Source organism: Perca fluviatilis, chromosome 7 (assembly GCF_010015445.1).
Source record: "Perca fluviatilis chromosome 7, GENO_Pfluv_1.0, whole genome shotgun sequence".
Taxonomy (NCBI): domain Eukaryota; kingdom Metazoa; phylum Chordata; class Actinopteri; order Perciformes; family Percidae; genus Perca; species Perca fluviatilis.
Window position 1 is genome coordinate 40,114,383 of NC_053118.1, and position 24,201 is coordinate 40,138,583.

A 24,201-nucleotide genomic window follows, 5' to 3' on the forward strand; every position below is an offset into this window, starting at 1 on the left:
TCTATGTATATATATCTCTCTATCTCTCTCTCTATGTATATATATCTCTCTATCTCTCTCTCTATGTATATATATCTCTCTATCTCTATGTATATATATCTCTTTCTCTATCTCTCTCTATGTATATATATCTCTTTCTCTATCTCTATGTATATATATCTCTCTATCTCTCTCTATGTATATATATCTCTCTATCTCTATGTATATATATCTCTTTCTATCTCTGCCTCTATGTATATATATCTCTTTCTCTATCTCGCTCTATGTATATATATCTCTTTCTCTATCTCTATGTATATATATCTCTCTCTTTCTCTATCTCTCTCTATGTATATATCTCTCTCTGTGTTTCTCTCTCTCTCTATGTATATATATCTCTCTTTTTCTCTCTCTCTATCTCTCTCTTTCTCTCTCTCTCTGTGTATCTCTCTTTCTCTGTGTATCTCTTTCTCTCTCTCTCCGTTTGTATCTCTGTTTTTTTCTCTCTCCGATTGTATCTCTCTCTCTTTCTTTCCCTCTCTCTCCGTGTGTATCCCTCTCTCTCTCTCTCTCTCTCTGGGAACAATTTGGTTTTGAAGAATTCTACAATCAGCAATACCACAAGCCAAGCAAACAGCCCGTTCCAAACACATTTTCAGCACTGCACTAGTTTAATCAATGTTATTAAAGTCCTTGTTAGTGTAATGGTCTGGTGTCCCAACAGTTTTGTCAAAATAGTGTATGAGACACTCTCTCTCTCACACACACACACACACACACACACACACACACACACACACACTCTATCTGAGCTTTAATTTGTGTTTCTGTTGATTGGAAGATGGTTGTAGTATTGTTGTTGTAGTATTGTTGTTTTGACTTCGGGTCAAATTGACCCATTTTCAATTTATTTTTTATATCAGAAAATATGGGACGTAGAAATAAGCGCTGAAATTGTGTTGAAAAAAATGTAACAATTTAAAACGCTGGAAAAAGCAAAAACAAACTGTGGTTTGACAGAAAGACAACACAAGAGTTATGATAATGTTGAAATGTACCAATGCATTCCTGTGAGGTGAACTATGTCATTATCACATTGGCCAATGTCTTTTTCTGTACTTGGACCCACATAGACAGCAAGATGGTTGTAGTATTGTTTAGGGCTGCCACCTCTTAGTCGATTAGTCGACTAATCGGTCGTTTTGGTCTTAGTTGACTAAGATTTCTTTAGTCCATTAGTCATTTTGTATGCTTATTCATGCTTGATTACTTATTTCCAAGAAACTCATGAGCACATTTATGGTAAACACAAGATTTAAAGTGGTGCTTTTGCAGGATTAATTGTGGAGAAACTCAGTTTTACAGATGGTTAATTAACTACATTTATATTGTGCTTTTCTAGTCTTAACCACCTCTCAAAGCGCACAGCTCTGTCAATTAAATCAACTAATCGATTAGTCAACTAAATCCTATAAGTGTTAGTCGACTAAGAATTTCTTTAGTCGAGGACAGCCCTAGTATTGTTGTTGTTGAAGATAATCTTTAAATGTATAAATGTTTTGTAGTTTTATTCATTAAAATGTTAAACTGGTATTTGCTTTGTTTTTATTTTTAACATGTTGGTATAGGTCTGGGAAAATCACGTCAAATTTACAGTGTTCACTGTAAATTCAAAGCAAATTGCTGGCTACTGAGTTGCATTACTTTTACAGTAAAAATTCAAAATATACAGGATATTATTGTGATTATATACAGCAAGATACCTTAAAATAATGTAATTCACAGCAAATTGCTGGCTACTGAGTTGCATTACTTTTACAGTAAAAATGAAAATATACAGGATATTATTGTGATTATATACAGCAACATAATGTAATTTCACAGCTAAATGCTGCTTTATTACAGTAAATAGGTGTGCCCGACTGCTGTGAAGTTACAGTATATAGCTGTGGATTTATTGTAATTTACTGTAAAATAGTACCAGTAAATTACTGTGAAATTACTGTGAAAGTAATGCAACTAGTAGCCAGCAATTTGCTTTGAATTTACAGTGAAAAATTTTACAGTGTTTTGCTGAAATAGTCATAGTTGCATGCAGTATGGACGCCACCTTAAAGCTACTCAAGATGGGCTTCTCTCCCTGATCTCATCAGAGATGGCTCTCCTTCTTCCTCTTCTTCCCTCCTCCTCCTCCTCCTCGTTGTTATCCCCTGTCTCTTCCTCCTACTCCTCTTCCTCTCTGTCTATTGTTGGCATCCATTGTTCCAAACTGGTAATCTGACCTTTGACCTATGTATAGGCCTATACTAAAGCAATGATTGGTTAGTGTTCAGTTTTGACATAATGTGTTTGCAAATGTGAGGAGTGAGTGTGTGTGTGTGCCCTGGTAAATAAGTGTAGCATTTTGATTGGTTGTGTTTAGAAATGGATAGCAAGTCACTTCCTGTTAGATTTTTGTGTCTTAGGTAAAGTGTGTAATCAAGTTCAAGTTCATTTATTTAAATAGCACATTTAAACAGCCGCTAGACAGACCAAAGTGCTTTACAGAGCTAGCATAAAAAAACATAAAATCAGCAAGACAGCGCGTAAAACACATAATAAAAACAACAGGGCTAAGAGCAACCTTAAAACACTGACTCAAATATACAAAAGGACAACTCACATAGGAAATCAATATGCTAATGAGAATAGGTAGGTTTTTACCAACGACTTGAAGATAGCGAGGTTGGGGGCCGTTCTGATCTCTAAAGGCAGGCTGTTCCACAGACGAGGCCCTGCCACCGCAAACACTCACTCCCCTCTCCGCTTTAGTCTGGCACCAGGGGCCACCAGCAGAGCCTGGTCGTGTGATCTTAGGCTTCTGAGAGGGGTGTACGGATGAATGAGTTTGGATAGGTAGACGGGAGCTAAGTTATGTAGAGATTTGAAGACAAAGAGAAGGATTTTGAAATCTATTCTCTGTCGAACGGGCAACCAGTGTAGAGATTTGAGAATAGGAGAGATATGGTCATATTTGCGACAGTTAAAAATAAGTCTGGCTGCAGCATTTTGAACTAACTGAAGACGGGCAATTTGGGAACTAGATATACCACAGTAAAGTGAGTTGCAGTAATCTAGCCGGCACGTGATGAACGCATGAACCGCCTTTTCCAGAGTTCTCGCGGTGAGAAAGCCTTTGATTTTAGACAATAGGCGTAGTTGGAAGAAACTGGAGCTGTAATGTTTTGAAAAAAGTGTTTTATGCAATTGAAAACTGAGTGAAAGGCTGAGAAATAGCTTATGGTTTTGGAGATTTGCTGTGTAGTTTTGCACTTTGAGTGAGAGATTTCAAAAATTGTGTGACATGAAAAGATTTTGTGTGTAAGCAATTGGAAAAAACTGTAATATGACAATCCCCAAGAACCAACTAGAAAATGTGCATAGAGCTTTGAAAGATATTGACTGGTTTGGTCTTATGGAATGCGAGGATGCAGACACTGGCAGTGACTTATTTCTCTCGAAGGTCGATGAGGTTGTCCTCTCTTTCTCCAGGAGGGGGCACCATGGGAGAAAGAGGTCCAACTCTCTCCCCTGTCTCAACCCTGCCTGTTTAAAGCTAATAAAGCATAGGGATCAGTTACTCCTAAAATCAATTAAATCTGGACTTAATATAGACAGACTTAACTTTACAGGAGCCAGAATAAAGTTATGTCCGAATTACGAAAGGCCAAAGCAAACTTTTTTATCCAAATTATTGAAAACCCTAGAGGTGACAGCAAAAGAATATGGCAGAACATAAATTAATTGACAGGTAAACAACCCAAGCAGGAAACTAAAGGTTTAGAATTAAAAATGAATCTGCTGGTGAGAGACCCTGTTGTTCTGGCACAGGAGCTTAATTCCTTCTTCGTTAAATCAATAGAAGATTTGGTGAACAATTCACATCTTTCAAGGGTTCTGATCAGCAGGTTTCTACTCTACCTGACAATGCTCATCCCAAATTTTATATCCAAGAATTCACAGAACCAGAAGTTATTGATATTATTACGGCTTTGAACAACTGTAAAGCCAAGGATATCAATTTACAGGCAACACCGAAAACTGCCGTGAATTGTCGGAAATTGACGTGGGCCTTTCTTGGCAGTTGTCCCCCCATGACCCCCCCTCCCTCTAATTCTAAGGGAGGCTTTCACATGTAAATGAAAATGCTGTGAGCTATACAAATGCAAATCAGGGCAGCAGGGGGAGTTTTACCCCAGGTGACATTTTTCTAAAAGGTATTAACTTCATTTTAAGAAAATCTCTTAAAATAGATCAAACTCAGTATAGCCTAATTGTAGACTCTTCAATTTTAGCTTGAATTGATTTATTTAATGGAAGTATGCTAGATTAATTACGTATGTCATTAGTAATGACTAATGTTATGTAAAAAAGATACACAAAATAATTTATTTCAACAATTAGTTTTAATCAGGCTTTGCCACAAAGGTAAAATGTGCAGTCTATGATTCATTCACAGTCTCCTCGAGCTCAACCACTGTGCATAGTGACAGGACTACAGTGACCTTTCTTTGGTCTTGCTCATCCAACATTGTCTGGTGGAATGGAGACAGAGGCTCCACTGGACAGTTTTCTAAGAGAAGTCTTTCTGCTGACACCAGAACACTGGGCTTCACATAAAGCATATCAGCTTTGTCATTGCATGACAAGGTCCCAACCATTTCTCTTCTTAAAATACTGGCAAATTCAGCACCATATTCACATGTCCATGGCATATGAAGCTGTTGGCTCTGCTGAAATGGCCTCATAATCCAGACTTCAATAGTCCTATTGTTATTAAACTTCCCCAGTAATCCATTATAACTCACTGTAATTCACCTCCACACCAGTATGTGCGCTGTTCGCGCCCTGCTGGTTAATCTGCTCCACGGTCTCTCTATCACTCTGCCCCCCCCCTACCCCCGCCCTCACTGCTTCCATTTGAAAAATAGCGGCGGGAGATGAGTCCGAGAGTTAGAGCAAAAGCTTCCGAAATATGGGAATATTTAATAGTTCAGGCCAAATGGTAAAAGAGTTGTCGGTACACTCTGTCAAACTTCACTTGGAAACACACAGGAGTTGTTCAAGACGTTTGGAGCGTTTTTTCTCTCCTCCATGTCACCTCCGGGGCTCCAGAGATGCGCTCACAGAAAAGAAGACAACGTAAGTATATGATTATTAATGAAACGGCGAGCTAGTCTGTACTGTTTATTAACTCTTGATCGTACAGTGACTGTCTTTGGATGTTAAACAGGCTACTTAGACTTGGCAGTAATGTTTTAACCCCACCAAGTTTAAACGCGAGCAGCACAGAGCTGTGGCTGCTTTCAGCGCCATTCATTATTGAGGCAGAGCTGAGAGGGTGAGTTGTTTTATAAAAGTATATTTTTATTATCTTGTAATTTTCAGAAAGCAGTCCGCCGTCTTCACAACTCGGAGACAAATTGTAGTAGGCGCTACGAACCGGAGCAAGGGTAAGATTTAAAGAATATGCTTTCATTGAATGAACTTCATTAATTCATACGTTAATAGATACCGATCTTAACCGTACTTTTTTATTATTATTATTACAGACCTCGTCTCATAACCAGGCTGTGACCTATATTTGCTCGGAGCTACGTCTGCAAGTCCAGATTTACATGATGCTGATAATGACGCCATTGTAAGTATTTTTTACTTTTTCATCTTTCCATGTTTAATTTTACTGTGACTTATGTTTTTTTTTTTTTTGTTCATACCACTCTCATTTAATTGTTTTCCAGCTGCCTGTAAGACATATTACGAGACAGCAGCAGGAGCTTCAGCTAGAAACAACCAGATGTGGCATCGCGGGCAGAAGCTGTGAAGAGTTCAGCTCGGAGTCGGTCGAGAAGAAAAGAGGGTAAGATTAGATCCGTTTGGTTAATGTGAATATTTTTCAGGTGCATTCATAGATGTGTTGTGTCCATACGCATCGCACAGTACTGACTGTCTTTATTGATTGATTTTACAGCTGCTGGAAGCGAGACAGAGTGCTGGCTGCGGGTGAGGTGGACATTTGGAAGTGCGCCACCATAGACCTGATGATCCAAAATACAGGACAACGCACCACAGACGTCTGCTAAATGGACCGAATTGCGTTTGTGTTTTGTGTCAATAAAGCTCTATCTTTGAATAAACAGCACGTTCCTGGCAAATCATTTTAATTAGGATAACCATGACATGAATATACAACATAGCATATGAAATAAATATATAATACATAAATAAATATATATATATATATATATTTATATATATATATATATATATATTATATTATAATAATAATGGCCCAGGTTGACCAATAACCTAACCCATGACAGACCTGTCAACCAATCACGAGAGATTTTTCTTGTTTAAAAGTAGTGGTTTCAGCCAATCCTGAGTGAGTAAATTCCAGCCAGGCCAGACGTTCTCTGGCCAGGCGCCTATTCATATTCTAATTAGATCCTTTAACACCTCCGCGGGGGCTCTCCACATACGTCATGGTTCGTTTCCGACAATTTGTGGCACAGACGACCGTGACGTTCGCAGCCTGTAAATTGTCGATAACTGCCGAAAATTAGGGGGATTTCCGGGCATTTACAGGCATTTACGGGGACGGAAATCCCACTTTTCATGCAGTGTGTGGAGTGGTCTGATCTCATGTGATCTGATCTGATCTGGAGTGATTTCATGTGATCTGATGTTTTTTGAAATTTTTATTAAGGTGGTGTAAAAGAATAAAATGTGTGGGAAATAATAAAAAAAAATGTATATTATGGGAGGAAGTAAAAAAGGTGATAATAAAAAAGAAAAAAAAGGGAGAAAAAAAAAGGTGGGAAGAAAGAAAGGAAAAAAAAAAAAAAAATGAGATAGGGAAAAAAGAAAAAAAAAAAAAAAAAAAAAAAAAAGAGGGGCAGAAGGGGGAAAAAAAAAAAAAAAACAAGGAAAAAAAAAGGAAGAAGGTAACTGGTCTGAATAATATGTTTTGTTTGGTGTTTTGTGTGTGGTTTTATGGTTTAGGTTTTTGTTTTTTTTTTATTTTTTTGTGGTTTGTGTGTTGAATGTGTTTTTATGTTTTTTGTTTTGTTTTGTTGTGTTGTGTTGTTTTAGGTGTTTGGTTTTGGCTTTAACACTCTAGGGGGGAGAGAAGGGTTAAGCGTAAAAAGTTCGTTTCTTCGGCAAGGGGGATGGGAGAGATACTTTTTATTTATTTTTGAATTGATTTTATTAATTTTTGTAGTTTTATGATTTTGTTTTTTTATTTTTTTTTTTTTTTAAATTTATTAATGTATTTTTTTTTTGATAAGAGTTTTTTGTTAAATATTAGATTTAAAAATTTAATAAGAAATAAAGATAACATGCTCAAATACCAGGTAGGAGCTAACTGGGCTAACATGCTACACGGGCTAACTACGGCTCAAATACCGGGTACAGGAGCTAACGGGCTAACATGCTAACGGGCTAACACGCTCAAATACCAGGTAGGAGCTAACGGGCTAACATGCTTAAATACCAGGTAGGAGCTAACAGGCTAACGGGCTAACATGCTCAAATACCAGGTAGGAGCTAACGGGCTAACATGCTCTAATACCAGGTAGGAGCTAACGGGCTAACATGCTTAAATACCAGGTAGGAGCTAACAGGCTAATGGGCTAACATGCTGAAATACCAGGTAGGAGCTAACGGGCTAACATGCTAACGGGCTAACACGCTCAAATACCAGGTAGGAGCTAACGGACTGACATGCTAACGGGCTAACACGCTCTAATACCAGGTAGGAGCTACCAGGCTAACAAGCTCACAGCTTACTGAGTTCATACATACCAGCAGGGAGTTCAGAATGGGTCTCTAACATGTGTCTAAAGGGTGTATTGTGTGTGTCTGTGTCTGTGTGTGTGTGTGTAATGTGTGTGTATAATGTGTGTGTGTGCATAATGTGTGTGTGTATGTGTGTGTGTATAAAGTGTGTATAATGTGTGTGTATAATGTGTATAATGTGTGTAATGTCTTCAGGATCTGCTGCAGCTGCAGTATGAAGGCGTGGCCGTGATGAAGATGTTCGACAAAGCCAAAATCAACGTCAACCTGCTCATCTTCCTCCTCAACAAGAAGTTCTTCAAGAAATGAAGTCCTGCTCTTCTTCTACTCTCCTATCTCTGGTTTAATATCTACAACAGAGTGACCCATCCTCTCTACACTCCTATCTCTGGTTTTATATCTACAACAGAGTGACCCATCCTCTCTACACTCCTATCTCTGGTTTAATATCTACAACAGAGTGACCCATCCTCTCTACTCTCCTATCTCTGGTTATATATCTACAACAGAGTGACCCATCCTCTCTACACTCCTATCTCTGGTTTTATATCTACAACAGAGTGACCCATCCTCTCTACGCTCCTATCTCTGGTTTTATATCTACAACAGAGTGACCCATCCTCTCTACACTCCTATCTCTGGTTTAATATCTACAACAGAGTGACCCATCCTCTCTACTCTCCTATCTCTGGTTTAATATCTACAACAGAGTGACCCATCCTCTCTACACTCCTATCTCTGGTTTTGTATGCTACTACATCATGTTTTTATATATCTCATAACTAACTAACCAATCAGCTAAGCTTTATCGACATGTTATTGCTGCATTATTGCACATTTTAATAAGGGAACCAAATAGTTAAATAATCATGAGACAGGGTTAGTGTTGGGCATCTTCTCTACACTCCTATCTCTGCTGTTATGTCACTACGTTATCTTTTATATATATTATATATCTATCTCTATATACGTCACTGTACTTGTGTTTTTCTCTCACTCTCAACGTGTAGATCTGCTTCCTGTCTGTGTTTTAATCTCACTAGAGTTTAAACAGAGTGAAGCATCTTCTCTACACTCCTATCTCTGTTTTATACGTCACTACGTTTCCTGTTTTTATTTCTTACTAATCAGACAGAGTGAGACATCCCTCTGGCTCCTATCTCTGCACGGTGTAAATTGTTGTATGCAGGGTTACAGGTTGCCAGGTTGAGGGTTATAGGTTGCCAGGTTGAGGGTTATAGGTTGCCAGGTTGAGGGTTACAGGTTGCCAGGTTGAGGGTTATAGGTTGCCAGGTTGAGGGTTACAGGTTGCCAGGTTGAGGGTTATAGGTTGCCAGGTTGAGAGTTACAGGTTGCCAGGTTGAGGGTTATAGGTTGCCAGGTTGAGAGTTACAGGTTGCCAGGTTGAGGGTTATAGGTTGCCAGGTTGAGGTTACAGGTTGCCAGGTTGAGGGTTATAGGTTGCCAGGTTGAGAGTTACAGGTTGCCAGGTTGAGGGTTATAGGTTGCCAGGTTGAGGGTCACAGGTTGCCAGGTTGGGGGGTGTAGGTTGCCAGGTTGAGGGTTATAGGTTGCCAGGTTGAGGGTTACAGGTTGCCAGGTTGAGGGTCACAGGTTGCCAGGTTGGGGGGTGTAGGTTGCCAGGTTGAGGGTTATAGGTTGCCAAGTTGAGGGTTAGAGGTTGCCAGGTTGAGGGTCACAGGTTGCCAGGTTGAGGGCTATAGGTTGCCAGGTTGAGGGCTATAGGTTGCCAGGTTGAGGGCTATAGCTTGCCAGGTTGAGGGTTAGAGGTTGCCAGGTTGAAGGCTATAGGTTGCCAGGTTGAGGGCTATAGGTTGCCAGGTTGACGGTTATAGGTTGCCAGGTTGAAGGCTATAGGTTGCCAGGTTGAGGGTTATAGGTTGCCAGGTTGAGGGCTATGGGTTGCCAGGTTGAAGGCTATAGGTTGCCAGGTTGAGGGTTATAGGTTGCCAGGTTGAGGGCTATGGGTTGCCAGGTTGAGGGTTATAGGTTGCCAGGTTGAGGGTTATAGGTTGCCAGGTTGAGGGTTATAGGTTGCCAGGTTGAGGGTTATAGGTTGCCAGGTTGAGGGCTATAGGTTGCCAGGTTTATAGTTTTCATTCTCTTGATATGATCATATTAATCTGCTGTATGTCTCGTTAGTGTTGAGCTCTGACTGTCAGACTGTAAAAAACGTTGAGCTGCTTTAATGTGAGAAAAGTGCTGAGTCATGAATCAGCTCATAGCTCCTCCAAATAATAAGAAACACGAGACCACACGTTGTTAAGAGTTGAACTGTTTTATTCAACAGGATTTATTCATCAGGTAGTAATAGATTACTCTGGTTCATCAGGTAGTAATAGATTACTCTGATTCATCAGGTAGTAATAGATTACTCTGGTACATCAGGTAGTAATAGATTACTCTGGTTCATCAGGTAGTAACAGATTACTCTGATTCATCAGGTAGTAATAGATTACTCTGATTCATCAGATAGTAATAGATTACTCTGATTCATCAGGTAGTAACAGATTACTCTGGTTCATCAGGTAGTAACAGATTACTCTGATTCATCAGATAGTAATAGATTACTCTGGTTCATCAGGTAGTAATAGATTACTCTGGTTCATCAGGTAGTAACAGATTACTCTGGTTCATCAGGTAGTAATAGATTACTCTGGTTCATCAGGTAGTAACAGATTACTCTGATTCATCAGGTAGTAATAGATTACTCTGATTCATCAGGTAGTAATAGATTACTCTGGTTCATCAGGTAGTAACAGATTACTCTGATTCATCAGGTAGTAATAGATTACTCTTGTTCATCAGGTAGTAATAGATTACTGTGATTCATCAGGTAGTAACAGATTACTGTGATTCATCAGGTAGTAATAGATTACTCTGGTTCATCAGGTAGTAACAGATTACTCTGATTCATCAGGTAGTAACAGATTACTCTGATTCATCAGGTAGTAACAGATTACTGTGATTCATCAGGTAGTAATAGATTACTCAGATTCATCAGCTGATTACTGAGGCAAGATTTAAGGATTAATAAACCCTTCAAAGTGATAAGGATCGCTTTTGTTATCACATTCGACTTTAACTCTCCCGTGTTGATCCTGATGCTGAACAGCATAACCACATGGATGTGGTGTTTTGTCATTAGTCATGAATCAGCTCATAGCTCCTCCAAATAATAAGAAACACGAGACCACACGTTAAGAGTTGAACTGTTTTATTCAACAGGATTTATTCATCAGGTAGTAATAGATTACTCTGATACATCAGGTAGTAATAGATTACTCTGGTTCATCAGGTATTACTAGATTACTCCGATTCATAAGGTGATAATTACTGTGGCAAGGCTTAAGGATGAACAAACCCTACAAAGTGAACAGGATTACCATTGACACAGTCGACTTTAACTTTCCCTTTTTGATTGTCACGCTGAACAACATACTCGCATGGATGAGGGTGTGTGTCTCTAGTCATGCATTTAACACCTTGGAAAGGTTCTGTGGTTGTTTTGTCATCTCTATCACAGGCGGCTCTGATGTCAGCATACTTCCCAAAGATGAAGGTATTGGAGGGCTTACATTTGTTGCTGTTCGGGGCCAAGAGATTTCTGCGTTCCATCACATCCTTACAATTATAAAAATTATCAGCAATCATATCCGAGATGATATGATTTCTATCAAAATCATTAACAAACTTCTCAGCCTTAGTTTCCTGCCCAGAGAGATCCAGAGATGTCCAAACCTTTTTCTTTTTACCAGCATCTGCAGGTTCTGGTCCCAGGAACATGAGAGCAGCAGAGATCAGCAGAACACCAGCAAAGATAGAGATCTTCATGTTGATCTGGAGAACACAGAGTTATAAAAGCTGTTAGAGACTTTACTCTGACATATCTAACATCTCTTTATATTATCATATAAAAGCTGTTAGAGACTTTACTCTGACATATCTACCATCTCTTTATATTATCATATAAAAGCTGTTAGAGACTTTACTCTGACATATCTAACATCTCTTTATATTATCATATAAAAGCTGTTAGAGACTTTACTCTGACATATCTACCATCTCTTTATATTATCATATAAAAGCTGTTAGAGACTTTACTCTGACATATCTACCATCTCTTTATATTATCATATAAAAGCTGTTAGAGACTTTACTCTGACATATCTACCATCTCTTTATATTATCATATAAAAGCTGTTAGAGACTTTACTCTGACATATCTAACATCTCTTTATATTATCATATAAAAGCTGTTAGAGACTTTACTCTGACATATCTACCATCTCTTTATATTATCATATAAAAGCTGTTAGAGACTTTCCTCTGACATATCTAACATCTCTTTATATTATCATATAAAAGCTGTTAGAGACTTTACTCTGACATATCTAACATCTCTTTATATTATCATATAAAAGCTGTTAGAGACTTTACTCTGACATATCTAACATCTCTTTATATTATCATATAAAAGCTGTTAGAGACTTTACTCTGACATATCTAACATCTCTTTATATTATCATATAAAAGCTGTTAGAGACTTTACTCTGACATATCTAACATCTCTTTATATTATCATATTAAAGCTGTTAGAGACTTTATTTGACATATCTAACATCTCTTTATATTATCATATAAAAGCTGTTAGAGACTTTACTCTGACATATCTAACATCTCTTTATATTATCATATAAAAGCTGTTAGAGACTTTACTCTGACATATCTAACATCTCTTTATATTATCATATAAAAGCTGTTAGAGACTTTACTCTGACATATCTACCATCTCTTTATATTATCATATAAAAGCTGTTAGAGACTTTACTCTGACATATCTAACATCTCTTTATATGATCATATAAAAGCTGTTAGAGAACTTGTTTAACATGAAATCACCATCTCCAAATCCACCAGACTCCATGTAAATAATCAGGACTTTTAGCGTGTATAGAGCCAGCATATCTCCACCAGACTCCATGTAAATAATCAGGACTTTTAGCGTGTATAGAGCCAGCATATCTCCACCAGACTCCATGTAAATAATCAGGACTTTTAGCGTGTATAGAGCCAGCATATCTCCACCAGACTCCATGTAAATAATCAGGACTTTTAGCTTGTATAGAGCCAGCATATCTCCACCAGACTCCATGTTAATAATCAGGACTTTTAGCGTGTATAGAGCCAGCATATCTCCACATGTAAATGGGTGAATTAACGGTTCATTTAACCCAAACCAGAGTGGTGATTGGAAATATGAACCAAGACAGCTTTTGATAGTTTTATTTAGTTTCTGTGCACTTTAAATGAAGTGTGTTTTACGATGATAAAAGTCCTGATTATTTACATGGAGTCTGGTGGAGTTTGGTGATGGTGATTTCGGGGCTGTTTCATGTTAAACTAAAATTATCTTACTCTGAGAATTGAAGAAAAAAAAATCATTGAATAAGGTGAGAAAATAATAATAAAAGTTCAGTAATCTAACCCTGTTGGAACAGTGAAAGATGAACCAGTATATCTCTACCAGACTCCATGTAAATAATCAGGACTTTTAGCGTGTATAGAGCCAGCATATCTCCACATGTAAATGGGTGAATTAAGGGTTTATTTCAACCAAACCAGAGTGGTGATTGTTGGAACAGTGGAAAGATTTATCTCTGTAGAAGGTCTATCTCTGTAGGGATCCATCCCATAATGTTGTCAGACACTTAGAATAATAATCTGAGTCTGTCAGCAGCAACAACAGAACTTTTAGTTGAAGGGAAACCAGATTTCGGGTCCTTACCTACCATATGTTTTTAGTTTTATGAAAAGAGTTCTGCAAAACTCATAACTAAACATCCTGATGCAGTTAGAATACGGCAGACAGAGAAATGTTTGAGACCATCAAACTGAAAATAAAAACTAACCTTTTGTGTTTTTGTCTTTGCATCTGAAACAGAATCTAAACCAATCAGAGAAGTTTAAAAGTGTTAAAGAGAGAATAATAATCTAAAGTATATTTACCTGAATGACAGGAGAGAGATGAGTTCTAGAGTCAACAGCAGGAGAGATACCTGGAATATCACATGATAACACACTTCATTACATCACAGTTAACTACAAGGTTCTTTAGAAAACAATCGAGAAAAGGACCACAAATGTCCCAAAAATGTCTGTAAATTGTATTTATGTTCTAACGACAAATAATAAGTTGTCCAAAAAACAAAAAAACAACAACAAAGAAGTTGAAAAAGTGCCCAAAACGCAAAAAAGTGACTAAATTGTTAAAAAAAATGTAAATTGTATTATTTTTAATGTTTAACATAAATTGTCAACAAAAAAGTTGTCCAAAACGTTAATAAAGTGAGAAAAATGTTGGAAAAAAAACGTTGAAAAAACCTTAAAGAAGCTGATAAAATAATAAAAGTTGGAGAAGAGTCGTAGTCTACGAAGAGTTGGTGGAGAAAGTTTCAGGTACGAAGGTCCAAAAATGTAGAAATGTAAAATCTAAACTGCACAAAATCTGAAGATGCAGATGAAGAAGAGCAGACCTCTGACACGATGAAGAATCTGAAGAATGTTCAGACACAGAAATGAAATAAGTTCTCAGTCTTATATCCTCCGACAGAGAGAGGTTGTCTCTGAAACAAACAGCTGAATATCATATCCATATACGGTAAACATTCAGCTACAGGTTCAGGCGTTACACCCCCACAGATCAGATACATTAGAATAAACAGTTTCTAGGGTTACAGGTCAAAGGTTCAGACACGTACACATTTAACCAGAAGAGAAGTTAAGATAATATCACAGACATGTACACATTTAATCAGAAGAGAAGTTAGGATAATAGCAGACATGTACACATTTAATCAGAAGAGAAGTTAGGATAATAGCAGACTCATGCTGTGTTGTTGTGAGTCAGCAGCTACACTGAGTAGGTTTATATCTACTTTATATTCCACTATTACTCTGAATGTGTTAACAGCATATTCTGGTTGGATATTGAGAATAAAACCTTTCTCTGATTATAGCATTTCCAGATTAAAGAACAACATGCAGGTTGGACACCTTATATAGCATAGTGTATATTAATGATAAACAACTAGATTTTCAAAACTGGAAAATATATAACTATGCCATAAACAATATTTTGAGATAACTTCTGCATCTATAAATCACTGGGCATGCCTATGATGGCCCACAGGCAGTGGTGTAGTCTCACTGATAGGCAGGTGTATGGAGTATACCCACTAGGAAAGGTCAAGGATTTCCATATACCCACTTACAAAAACACAAGGATAACATTACGTAATAATGATTATTTTTTGAGAGAACGTTACGTAACAATGATTGTTTTTGAGAGAACTTTCACACTCAAGCTACGTTTCATAAATTCACCTGGTCTGTGTTGTCACCCGGAACAATACTGTTGCTCGGCGGTCATTTTCTGTGCATATTTGAAATGAACTAATGTGAATCACTGAAATAAATATATAAAACAAAAGCAAATTTAAACTACACTCTTTCAGTGTTTTGGTAAGCCTGCCCCCTGATGCTATCCTGCCACTTTGAGTGACTGCAGCAGACGGTAACGTTACAGAAACTACAGAAAATGAGCCAGATGAGGCTGATGCTTTATGCAGTTGTGTTACAAAAAAAACCTATTGGGAGAGTCTAATGCTTAGAGGGAAATAATTACAGTATACTCACTACAAAAAACTAGACACACCACTGCCCATAATTATGAGCATCCTAGGTGAGATAGAGGCCAGGGGGAGATTAGGGGGGAGATCAGGGGGAGGAACAATGGGCAGAGGAGAGAAGTAGAGTCATGGTGTCAACAAAACCAGTGGCGAATCGGACAAGTGACTTGGTGAGTTACTGTAGCACGGTGGCTACTGCTGGTTCATCTAGGCTAGTACCTTGGTGTTATACAATAAATCTGCTTTAGTAAACATACTTTCGACCTTGTTCTTGATTAAACATACATGTAGATTGTCTGAATGTAAGCCAGCAACATTTTGTCTTCTCATATTCTACAACCTAAGATTTTAATGCTGAGACGGGGACTGTGCAGCCCATCCAAGTGGGTTAGCACTAGTAACTTTTGACCTAGCTACAGTGACTAATGGCCATGCCATAACAACATAAATAAATAATGTCAATACCTACAATAGCAACAGTCCAACAATCATCTCACAATGTCTATAAAAATCCAGTTCGCGGTTTAGCCTGCAAAAGGGAGGGAGGAAGGGGCAGATTAGGAAGAGAGGCAAGGGTTTCTCTTATTTTTTTTATTTATTTGATTAGGACAATGCACATTAATGAACATTTCTGTAAATGCACCAGTGTTAGCCAGTCGGCTAATTTTCAACTGTAGTCCTAGTTACCCAGCATGCATGTCTTTATGGTGGAAAGAAACCGGGGAAACCCACGCAAACACGGGGAGAACATGCAAACTCCACAAAGAAAGGGCTGGGACGAGCTGGGTTCAAACCCAGAACCTTCTTGCTGAACCACTGAGCCACCGTGCTGCCTTGTGCGGACATATTGAGGCTAAGGCGTCGGCGGTGGACAGCATGTGTTGTCGAGAGGTGGATGCCTACTGGGTTCTAGTTGAGGGTTTAGTCGGACATTACCTGCCTGGCGCTCCATCCCGGCTTTGATGCGTGCTGCCTCAACCTGTTCTTACTGCAGGTAGCATATCTCAACTTCAGGCATGACTATGGCCCTCCCCAAGCCAACAGACCAGAGTATGTTTACACAAGACTAATTCATAACACTATTACATTATTACACATTATCAATGACTTGGATATTAACAGGTTTCTAGATACGAGCCAATCGTTTCTAGAAGCTGGTTGAAGGAATGAAAGACAGACGCTCCAACAAGTCCTCCACCACTGGAATATGCTAGAACAGGGGTCTCCAACGTTTCTAAGCCAAGGACCCCTTAACTGAAAGAGAGACAGAGCAGGGACCCCTTACTACATATATTGTATAAAATGAAGTTGCATATTAAACTGGGCCTACAATAACGTGTGGGCGGTCTAAAGCCTTTATACATAACTTTTCAGTGCATAGAATACTAAACTTTTAAAATAGCCTTATAATTGCTGGCGTGGTTTTATAAATCATGTTTTTATTTGTATTTTATTTGTTGCACAATGAATCTTTAGGATGAACTGTATCTGTGGATGGCTACCTTAGTGACTACCTTACCTATAGGCCAGTAAGCAGTGGGGATTTATATTTGCTAATTATATGTTGGACTTAGGTGAAGAATTTTTTATTTTAATAAAAGAACGTTTAAAAATTAACAATAATTTGGTGGCCCCCCTGCATTGACTCTGAGGACCCCCTAAGGGTCCCAGACGCCCTGTTGAAGATTCCTGCGCTAGAAACATCCTGTTAAATTTGTCTGCATATAAATGTCACTGTTATTGTTATATTCTGGCATGTCTACGCTGACATCGCTACGTCAACGTTTTGTAGAAGCTGGATGAAGGAATGAAAGAGAGACGCTGTGTCTGTCACGTTTAGATGTGGATAGATGAGGCTTGGACCCAAATGCAGAGTTTGAAGTTTATTAAAGAGAGAAAATCCAAAACGAAGAGGATAACGGGGCAAAAAACTAACAAGATGTCCCAAAAGCATGCAGGCCAGGAGCGAGGAAGCCAGGAATGAGCAGGCACACACAGTACACCGACGAAAACAAGTCTTCTGCCATGTCTGTAATTTATCACGTAAAATAAAAAATGCCACCGTAAACTACCGAACATATTTCACCAACAGAGTATTTTATCATAGAGCTGACATACACTTGACAATATAAACTTACAAACTGTATTCCTTACTCATCACATACACAGAACAATGTAGAGAATACTATTACTGCATGTAAGCCATCCTAGGTATTAGGAGCAGTGGACAGCTATACATACAGCGTCCAGGGAGTAACTCAGGGTTCAGTGCCTTGCTCAGGGACACTTTGACATGTGGCTGGAGGAGCCGGGGATTTGTGGTTATGGGGTGACCTCTCTACCTCCAAGCCACAAGCCACCCAACAAAGTGATATGTGGACATTTTGAAGCCACATCATCATAGCCACAATTTACATATAGTTCACATCTTTCAGCATCAGTGATAACAACTACCTATTACACAACGCTTTGCTTCAGATCATGAAGCTATTGCACAACTCCTGCAGCCTCAAGCAACATTATTTATAGTTTTAACTGAGGTAGGTCACAATTAGGCCTAGTTTAATTTGGGGTAGCCTATATCTGCTGCCACATGGATACGTTGAGGGTATAGAAAAAGGTAACAGCATCTCACCGTAACAATGTTTAAACTCCAGTAGAAGAAACACAAAAGAATACAGACCCAATTAGGCCTAGTTTACATTGGGGTTCCCTGTATCTTCTTCCAGAGGATAAGAGCTCATACTTGGCATGGCGAATAAAGATAGATCAGACCATATTCTCTGTGATTGCCTGGAGGTTTCTATTCCTCTCCACAACCTTCATGTTAGTCACCTGACAAGCAAGCTTTAAATGAGATATTTTATTACCATACCTTCAGACATCCCATTTCTGACTCTGCTCTGTAATACAGCCTGGTATAATATAAACCCTTGATTCACCCTAAGTGTGCGTAAGAAGTATAATCTCTGCTGTAAATTAGAACACATACTTTCAACGCGCCCTTCTACCTGAAGGAAATGAACACCAAGGTACCTGTAGGAGCACACCTGATTGGTTCATCACGTATGACCCCTGATACCCTCTGACCCATGGCACGACCATTTCCTCAGTTTTAGAAATGGTTGAATAAGATGGTTGGCATGGCACCACTGCACACAGGTCTCTAGTTCTTTATTTAGTGTCTGTGATCAGTAGGCTGAGGTAGAAGTGTGCCAACAAAGCCAAATCACATGGTGGATAATGTCTATAGACCCTATCTTACACCCACGCAGCACAAAGCTAGCTCAAGTTTCTTTGCTAGTTTAACCCCTTGACCCTGAATTTATTCACAATTATGTAAGAACTTTATTATGTGTGTTCCTGGCTCCAAACTGATGCTAAATTAAGTTGAGATTGTTAATTTGTCTATAGCATATAGAATAGATATAAATTGAGGTATGATGCAAATTAGCGACAACAGGCATTTATGGTAAAATTCACATTTTCAAGTAATTGACAAATAAATGAATCTTGACAACAGCAAGAAAGAAAACACTCTCCTACTCCCTAACATTGACAGTAGTCTTTTTAGGGTTAGGGTTAGGGGTTAGGGTTAGGGGTAGGGTTAGGGTTAATTTCGCTTCCGTGAACTGGATGTAGTTCCCACTCCAACCGGTCCTATGAGAAACCAGTGCGTGCAAAAGGTTCCTAGGTATGTATCGAATGTAAAAACACCGGCATTGGGGGGAATACACACGCTATCTCGCCTGCAGTCAGAATGGAAGGGGTTTGATGCAAATTAGCGACAGTAGGCGTTAAGGGGTTAAGGTTTCCCGTCTAGCGCCCACGTCGTTTAAATAACAAATGTACCTGCATCCATCTGTGGCCCATGGGGGTGCTGGTCTTACAGGGAGGTGTGATCAGGTGCATTCTGCTGGTCTTACAGGGAGGTGTGTTCAGGTGCATTCTGCTGGTCTTACAGGGAGGTGTGTTCAGGTGCATTCTGGGAGTATTGCTATCTTGAGGCAGCAGGAAGTGATTGCACCATTGACCAACAAAAACCTGGTCTAAAGTCAATAACGCAGCATTTCATTGTTATTTTAACAGAGCATTAGGAAAATGCTCCTAGGCTCGTGCACAGCACGCGCCCACACTATGCTTGTTACACACACTATGCTTGTTACACACACAGGGACGCACAGCAGCACACACACATGCAGAAGATTACAAATAATAATATTACGGTGTGTAAATCCTCCATCATAACAGCAATGCTCCAAGGTCCAAACGCGCCTGGCTTTTAAAGGGAATGGGAGATGATCTCTGATTGGTTGATTGCATGTAAACTGACTGGATGATGTCACTGTCTGAACGTCCCACAGCTCACCTGGAAATAGACCTGGCGTGGATCTTGAATCCTGAAAGCTTCTGGCACGCGGCTGGTGAATGGCTGCGATTGCTCACAGGGGGATCACACATTTGAAGATCATCCTGACGTCTTTCTCACTTTTATCGATGTTTTTCAACATTCTATTATTAATTTTTCTTTACATGCTATAAAATTGAATAAAACACCCAAATTCAATGAAAGTAGTGAACTGATCCTTTAATTAACTTGTGAAGAGCGTTGCATGGAACCATGCATGTTATTTTGTTATAACATTTGGTTGAAATAAAACCACATTTCTGATATAGAAAGGTTTTGAAAATGGGTCTGATTAGACGCGAGGACACCAGGAGGGTTCAATACCTTTACAGTCTGACATCCTGTCTGTCTTTTAATCAGACTAACCCTTGTAGGTCTCAGGGGCAGTTCAATGTCTTTTCAGTCTGACATCCTGTCTGTCTTTTAATCAGACTAACCCTTGTAGGTCTCAGGGGCAGTTCAATGTCTTTACAGTCTGACATCCTGTCTGTCTATTAATCAGACTAACCCTTGAGTCTGGTCTTTGTCTGGAGGATGGAGACATGAGGATAGGTGACTGGGAGCCGGCTCCAGAGCACCACCAGCAGCCCCTCATTTCAGCAGACATTACTGTTATGTTTAGGCAAGAAAAACTGAGCGTTATGCAGCGATCAAACTTAAGTTTAGGAAAAGATCCTGGTTTATATTTAACCACTTCCAAGGAACACACGTCAGCCATCAATGTGGTGCAAACAGCAAAAAGCCGAAGTCCAGAGCTTAACCTTTCGTAGCTTTTTGAACCAATGGTTCATGAGAACAGGCAGATTTTTATCGTCTAAATTTTCACCTATAACGTGTGAGAAGAAAGACGTTGACATTGTGATGTAATGCAGCTGAAAGATATTAAGGAACAATATGAACACAGTCATCTCCTGTTGATCTGATACAATCTTATCAGAATGAAGCAGGCAGGAAACAGAGAACAACCTGTCCATGAACTCTGCTAAGCTAACAGCTAGCATCTGACTGTGTGGGCGTCTGTGTGGGTCTGTATGTGTGTCTCTGTGTGTATTTGTATGTGTGTGTGTGTGTGTGTGTGTGTGCCTGTGTCCATGTGTGTGTGTGTGTGTGTGTGTATGTTTGTGTTTTTTGTGTGTGTGTCTGTGTGTACGTATGTTTTGTGTGTTTGTGTATGTGTGTGTGCGTGTGTGTGTGTGTCTTTGTTGCCTGTGTGTGTGTGTGTGTGTTTGTGTGGGTGTGTATGTGTCTGTGTTTGTGGTGTGCCCTGGATGCGGCGTATAGACAGAGACACATGTACAGGACATTAGCATGAACTAGACACATACAGACAACGAAAGACAGAGACACATGTACAGGACATTAGCATGGACTAGACACATACAGAATACTAAAGACAGAGACACATGTACAGGACATTAGCATGGGCTAGACACACAGACAACTAAAGACAGAGACACATGTACAGGACATTAGCATGGACTAGACACATACAGACAACTAAAGACAGAGACACATGTACAGGACATTAGCATGGACTAGACACATACAGACAACTAAAGACAGAGACACATGTACAGGACATTAGCATGGACTAGACACATACAGACTACTAAAGACAGAGACACATGTACAGGACATTAGCATGGGCTAGACACACAGACTACTAAAGACAGAGACACATGTACAGGACATTAGCATGGGCTAGACACACAGACAACTAAAGACAGAGACACATGTACAGGACATTAGCATGGACTAGACACATACAGACTACTAAAGACAGAGACACATGTACAGGACATTAGCATGGGCTAGACACACAGACAACTAAAGACAGAGACACATGTACAGGACATTAGCATGCACATACACACAAATACAGACACAAACACAGGACATTAGCATGGACTAGACATACAGACTACTAAAGACAGAGACACATGTACAGGACATTAGCATGGGCTAGACACATACAGACAACTAAAGACAGAGACACATGTACAGGACATTAGCATGGACTAGACACATACAGACAACTAAAGACAGAGACACATGTACAGGACATTAGCATGGACTAGACACATACAGACAACTAAAGACAGAGACACATGTACAGGACATTAGCATGGACTAGATACATACAGACTACTAAAGACAGAGACACATGTACAGGACATTAGCATGGACTAGACACACACAGACAACTAAAGACAGAGACACATGTACAAGACATTAGCATGGCTAGACACACAGACTACTAAAGATAGGAACACATGTACAGGACATTAGCATGGACTAGACACATACAGACAACTAAAGACAGAGACACATGTACAGGACATTAGCATGGGCTAGACACAACAGACAACTAAAGACAGAGACATATGTACAGGACATTAGCATGGACTAGACACATACAGACAACTAAAGACAGAGACACATGTACAGACATTAGCATGGACTAGACACACAGACAACTAAAGACAGAGACACATGTACAGGACATTAGCATGGACTAGACACATACAGACAACTAAAGACAGAGACACATGTACAGGACATTAGCATGGGCTAGACACACAGACAACTAACACAGGCACATGTAAACATTAGTGGACACACAACAAACAAGACAGAGCAAGTAAACAAAGACGATAGCAAAAAAATATCAAGAATAAATAAGACACCAAGATAAAAGGACAATACAATAAGCTAAATACATAAAACAAGAATCGACATTAGCAACAACTAAAGAGCACTGTAACATTAGCATGATAAATAAGATACTAAAGACAAACATATTACAGGTTATTAGCATGATGGACACATACAGACAACTAAAGACAGAGACACATTACAGGACATTAGCATGGACTAGACACATACAGACAACTAAAGACAGAGACACATGTACAGGACATTAGCATGGACTAGACACATACAGACAACTAAAGACAGAGACACATGTACAGGACATTAGCATGGGCTAGACACATACAACTACTAAGACAGAGACACATGTACAGGACATTAGCATGGACTAGACACACAGACTACTAAAGACAGAGACACATGTACAGGACATTAGCATGGACTAGACACACACAGACAACTAAAGACAGAGACACATGTACAGGACATTAGCATGGACTAGACACACACAGACAACTAAAGACAGAGACACATGTACAGGACATTAGCATGGGCTAGACACATACAGACAACTAAAGACAGACAGACAGTCCAAACAAGACTTGGACAATACAAGAACAATCAATGAGTGCAAGTGTAACTGTTGACTTATGGAAACAGTCAAATTTGATTGAATTTGATGAATTTCTACACCAGCGATATGGCGTTACGTGCATCTGCATCATGATAGCGATGTTTTGATAGTGTCGTTATTGTATTATAGCTAATTATTGTTATATGATTATAGATTAATGATATGTTCAGCTGGCACATAAGCACAATTACAACTTGGGCAATATGAAAGTTCCAATATGTAATACTGACAGCTAGTGCTGTAATCTTAAACTGAGAAAGGGTGGCTGTCAGTAGGGTAGAGAGGATGGTGAGGTTGTTGTGTGTGTAGCGGTAGATGCTGTAATCTTAAACTGAGAAAGGGTGGCTGTCAGTCGGGTAGAGAGGATGGTGAGGTTGTTGTGTTTGTAGCGGTAGATGCTGTAATCTTAAACTGAGAAAGGGTGGCTGTCTGTCGGGTAGAGAGGATGGTGAGGTTGTTGTGTTTGTAGCGGTTGATGCTGTAATCTTAAACTGAGAAAGGGTGGCTGTCAGTCGGGTAGAGAGGATGGTGAGGTTGTTGTGTTTGTAGCGGTTGATGCTGTAATCTTAAACTGAGAAAGGGTGGCTGTCTGTCAGGTAGAGAGGATGGAGAGGTTGTTGTGTTTGTAGCGGTTGATGCTGTAATCTTAAACTGAGAAAGGGTGGCTGTCTGTCAGGTAGAGAGTTCTGTGAGAGCACAGGCTCAACACAGCCAGCATCCAACGTTAGCTACTCCCAGTGATATGGAGTAAAGTCTGCCAATTGCAGATTAGCATTTAGCTAACATTGACAATGTTGGATGCTACGTTCTCAACCTGGCAACCCCCGTGAACTTCCAGTCTGGGGAGGTGGGGCCAGGGGAGACGACTCTTTCCATTATTTAAAAATAAAATATTTACACAGAGGAGCATTTTGTTGCCATACATCATTATTTAAAAACACAATGTTCTAGTTTTGCGGTTGATGAACATTAAT

At 39.3% G+C, this 24,201-nt stretch overlaps 1 protein-coding gene across 1 annotated transcript in view; it reads right to left on the bottom strand.

The window, feature by feature from the left end:
- Positions 1–11,042: 11,042 nt before the first annotated feature.
- Positions 11,043–24,201, bottom strand: part of LOC120562362 (membrane-spanning 4-domains subfamily A member 18-like) — a 49,692-nt gene continuing 36,533 nt past the window's right edge. Inside the window, exons 8-9 of the mRNA XM_039806077.1 lie at positions 13,852–13,901; positions 11,043–11,682 (exon numbers count right to left, since the gene is read on the bottom strand). The gene's annotated coding sequence lies outside the window, so the exon portion shown is untranslated. The remainder of the gene's footprint in view (positions 11,683–13,851; positions 13,902–24,201) is intronic.